The sequence below is a fragment of the Cervus elaphus genome, chromosome 20 (assembly GCF_910594005.1).
Source record: "Cervus elaphus chromosome 20, mCerEla1.1, whole genome shotgun sequence".
Classification (NCBI taxonomy): domain Eukaryota; kingdom Metazoa; phylum Chordata; class Mammalia; order Artiodactyla; family Cervidae; genus Cervus; species Cervus elaphus.
In genome coordinates this window covers 107,812,055-107,816,991 of record NC_057834.1, presented here as the reverse complement: position 1 = coordinate 107,816,991, position 4,937 = coordinate 107,812,055, and the positions used below count along the sequence as shown (strand labels likewise).

At 46.3% G+C, this 4,937-nt stretch overlaps 1 long non-coding RNA gene across 2 annotated transcripts; it reads left to right on the top strand.

The window, feature by feature from the left end:
- The first annotated feature begins 2,337 nt into the window (after positions 1-2,337).
- LOC122677280 lies at positions 2,338-4,314 on the top strand. 2 transcript variants are annotated; one of them, XR_006335744.1, is made up of 3 exons: positions 2,338-2,470; positions 3,678-3,782; positions 4,088-4,314. It is a non-coding gene; the product is annotated as an uncharacterized LOC122677280 (long non-coding RNA). The 2 variants fall into 2 exon arrangements; XR_006335745.1 differs by having other exon boundaries at positions 4,207-4,257.
- Positions 4,315-4,937: the final 623 nt, after the last annotated feature.

Here is a 4,937-nt window from a genome sequence, read left to right as displayed (position 1 = left end):
AAGGTCGGGGAAAGGAACCAGTATTTACTTACTGAATACCTATCATGTGCTGGGCACCTTTATAAAGTACAGCTCTTTCAATTCTCTAAACAGCCCATTAATGTGTGTGTGTGTCTCTGTGTGTGTGTGTGTGTGTGTGTGTGTGTATAGGTTTGAGATATATCTTCTCGAGGCACAGCATGTTTAAGAACTTGTCAAAAATCACATGGCTCAAAAGTGATGGAGCTGGGACTCAAAAGCAAACCAATTCTAGAGCTTAAACTCTTGAAAACTGTCCTATGTGTCCCATGTTTAACCTTCCCAACCCCAAGACATTATTATTGACTGTTATTATCAGACCTGTCTTTCAGATGAGAAACTAGAAGCTCAGAAAAGTAATTTTCCCAAAATAAACTAAATTCACACCCATTTGAACTCTGTGGTCCAGGGCAAGTCACTTCATCCATCCATCCATCCATCCATCCATCCATCCATCCATCCATCCATCCATCCATCCATCCATCCATCCATCACCTTTCCATTCACTAATTGAACAGACTTAATGGGAAGTGCTTATTCTGTCCCAGAGATTGTCTGGTCCATAGACATGAAAAAATGTAAAAAATATTTCCCCAGCTCTTCAAGAATTCATAATGCAACGAGGAAAGAAAGCACCTAAACCATAATAAGAAACAAGACTGTGGGATGAGAGGTGCTATAAGAGGTATATAAAAAGAGCTACAGGAACTTGGAGGAAAAAGCAGCAAACTGCTTGGTGATGTAAAAGCAAGGAAGGCTTTAAAAAGGAGGGGACATTGAACCGATAACTATGCGCTCCCTAGGTGGAGAAAGGGAGGGACAGTCCAGGCAGAGAAAGCATCAAAGGGAATACATGGTGCAGTGTCAGAACAGCTCAGAAGTAGGTGCCGACCACCTGCTTTTGTGCCCTAACCCCAACCCTACTCAGCAATTCTGTGCAGCAGTTTCTATTATTCAGACCACTTGACAGAAGAGGCCCAGGCCCACAGAGGCCTTGCCTACCTGCCTAGGATCACAGGTAACTTGCCCATGATCTCACAGCTAGTAAGGAATCAAGCTGGAATTCAATCCTAATCCAAGCAGCCTGGTTTCAGATCACACACTCTCAGCCACTCCGCTCTGAGTGTTTGGGGGGTGCATGCAGGTAAGGTGACTAGCCACAGAAACAGGAATTGGGTCCAAAGGGTCTCCCTTTCTTCACAAGGCCTTAGATGTTCTTGGACTAAGGGCCTTGGACCTCATGGAATCCATAAAAGTAATAATGCCACGGTGTCATGGTGTGTGTACATATGTCTGTGTCTGTGTGTGTGTATGTGTGTTTGCATGTTGGAGAGGGACATCCAACTTTCTCTATAATGAGGCCATAGAAAGGAATAGTAAATCAACTTTGTTTTAGACTGGAACTCTATCTGCTTGCTGTAGGAATATTGGGTATCTTATGCTCAGCCACATTCTTTGGGCTTCAGGGTCAGTATTCGAATCCTTATTCCCTTTCTGCATCCCTCACCAGACGGGAGAGTCCCTGAGGACAGAGCTCCCATACCACGCTCCAGTACCCCACACAGTGCCTCTCACATAATGGTTACTCAGTAAATATTTGTTAAATGAATGATTACTTGTTGAATGAACTCTGGGTCTTTAGTTAATAATTTATAGAGAGAGTAAATAAGTTAATTATGAGTTAACAAATATAGTTTGGTCAATAAAATCCTTTCCTCTGTACAATGGAGGGGGTAGGAGGGGATAACATAAGGGTCTTTGGAAGAGAAACAACCGTAGGGATTATTGGCCTGCATCAGTGGTTTACAAAAGGAAGCAGCTGAAGTCAGTACTTCCAAAAAGCTTGCCATCAGGGGTTTTGATTCAGTGGATCTGAGATGGTGTGAGCTTCTTAGGTGATTCTGAGATGACCAGGTCAGTATCTGAACATGGCAAGAACGGGTCCCTTCTTGTTCTAATTTTTTTTCTCCTCCGCCCCCCGCCCCCGTCTCATTCAGCTTGTGCTTGACACTCTTGAGTGATGGGAGTTCACCGCCTCACAAGGCAGGCTGCCCAGCCCATTCTGAGAACAGCAACACTAAAAGCAAAGACACCAATACAGTAACCATATATGGAGCATTTCTTTTGGATCAGAAGCTCTGGATAGATGTGACCGATTTCAGAAGCTAAGCATTATTTATTCCCATTTTACAGTGAAAGAGACTGAAACTCGAAACTCCGGAGGTTTAGTGGTGTATTCAGCGCCTCAGAGGTGGTGAGGGGCGGGGCCGGATTCCAGCCACCCCCGGGGCGGGGGCGGGCCCACGTGCTTCCCTGGGGCCGAGAGCAGGTCCCCGGGCGGGGGCAGCGGCGACTCCCGGGAGGCGGGGAGGGAGCCGGGACGCCACGTCGCCTGCCCTGCCCCGGCTGCACACTCCGCTCCGCCCAGCCCTCCCGGGCCTCCCCATAGAAGGTAAACTCGGGCAGGATCCCACTGGGGCTGGCGGGGCCTGGCGTCCTGCTGGTTTCAGTTTCTGAAGAGCCCGGCCCTGAGCAAACACGGACTGGGAGGAGGATTCTGGAAGCTTTCCCATCAGATAGCAGATTAACTCCCTGCTGCCTGGGAGCCACCCACACGGGAACCAGCTGGGTTACCAGCGTGCGGCGTCCCTGGCGGGTGACAGTCCCCGCGGGCTGCCCAGAGCCACCTGAAGGCGGCTCAAGGTTCCAGTCCAGTCCGGCTCTGGCCAGGACTTCCAGGCGGGCCGACGAGGCCCAGGCCCCAGCCCCACCCTCCAAATATGGACCGATCTTCCTGCTACAGCTTGCTTCTCCCCTCACTCTCTAGGGCGTTCGTGTTCCGACGACGCATTAGTAAAACGCTTAGAATGTTTGTTTTCTTTCTGAGAGAGAGGCCGAGGGATATTGCCAAGACCAATATGAACTCCCAACCCGGGGCATTGTCTGTCGGACATTTTTCTGGACAGACAGACGAGGGTCTGGGTACCAGTTCTGCCACTTTCTAGCCAAGTGACCTTTGTGTAGATTTCTTCATCTCTCTGAGGCTCGCTGTCCTCATCTGTAAAATGGGGATAATGATACCTATCTCTAAGATATGTTCAGAGAAGTAGATTAGATAAATAGAGATTATACATATTAAGTATTTAGTGCCCTCATTGTCAATTAACATTGTTATTAATTATATTGTTATTACGAATGACTAATAATGACAGTCAGGATTACTAATGCTACTATAAGTAAAAAAAAAAAATAGGCTCAATTAAAATTTTTTCCTGAGGGAAATATCAATAGTTTTATGAGAGGTAAATAAAGAAGAGTAACACTGGGTCAGAAAGTATATGCACATGGCCTCATTTAATATTCAAGCAGCTTCACAAGGCAGGCCTTATTATCCCCATTATACAGATGGGGAAGTTGAGGCTCCTGGAAATTAAGTAACTTGCCTTCAGCACACACCAGCTCCAGATACTCCACACCTGCCAGCCTCAGCAGAGATGCCTGTGTCTACTAGGGAATGCCTTTTCTTCCCCTAGGCTCACCGAATTAAAGGAAAATGGGAGAGCTCTGAAAAGTGGATAAAGGTTACCTCCTCCAGGCAGCTTTCCTAATTCTCTCCCTCCTCCCCTTGTAGAACAAACCCTCCCTCTTCTGTTCTCCAGGTGCCTGTAGCATGTGACGGCACACCCTTGTAGGCTGTGTCTCTCCTCCAGGAACTGTGCTTCTCTGATGCAGACACTACACTTTTTTTTTTTTACCATGGGAGGGTAAGTATGGTGGTGTAATTAAGTACATGTTTAGAAGCCCAACTGCCCTGGCTCAGATCTTGGCTTTACTACTTGCTGGCTGTGAGGATTGAATAAGTAATATAAGTTCTCTTTGCCTCACTTCCCGGATCCTATAAAAATGGAAATTAATAAGAAGATTGGCCTCATGGCCTTGCTGTAGGATTGAATGAACATCTAGATCTAATCTATGTAGATCTAGATATACTATTGTGAATCTCTTGAGTGATAGATGTCCAGCGAATGATGATGGGAATGCTGAGGATCTGAACTTTGCTTGTTAACAGAAAGTGAAGCATAAAAAGAATGTCACTGAGCATGCAGGGTCAAGGGACATAAGACTTGGTTCCAAATCTGTCTCTAACTTCATGTGCGGACTTAGGCCTGTCTCCTTCTGTCTCTTGAGAGTCCCTTGGACTGCAAGGAGATCCAACCAGTCAATCCTAAAGGAAATCAGTCCTGAATATTCGTTGGAAGAACTGATGCTGAAGCTGAAACTCCAGTACTTTGACCACCTGATACGGAGAACTGACTCATTGGAAAAGACCCTGATGTGGGGAAAGATCGAAGGCTGAGGAAGGGCACAACAGAGGATGAGATGGTTGGATGGCATCACCGATTCGATGGACGTGAGTTTGAGCAAGCTCTGGGAGTTGGAGATGGACATGGAAACCTGGCGAGCTGCAGTCCACGGGGTCACAAAGAGTTGAACACGACTGAGCGATTGAACTAAACTGAACTTCCTCTCTCTGAATTTATTTCTCTTGCAGAAAGAGAAGTTTGACTCCTGTAGCTGGATAGTTTTTGAAGAGTAATATTCAATATTATATTAATGATCAGTTCTTTTCCTGTAGGACTTTTACTTGAGTAATGTTCCAAGTTAGAGGTTATACCCAGAAATAAATGACTGCCTCACCACTGGAAACACAAACCTGAAGCCCTGGTAGGTGACTGTGCTAACCGTGATTGTGGCCAACTTTTACTGAGCACGTAGTAGTGCTGGGCATTGTGCAGGGTGCCACCATGATCCTGTTTATTTTTCTCCAGAACCCTATAAAGAGGTATCACTGTGATCCTTATGTTACAGCTGAGAAAACAGAGGTTCAGAGGTTAGAAGTAGTTGGACAGGCAGTAGAG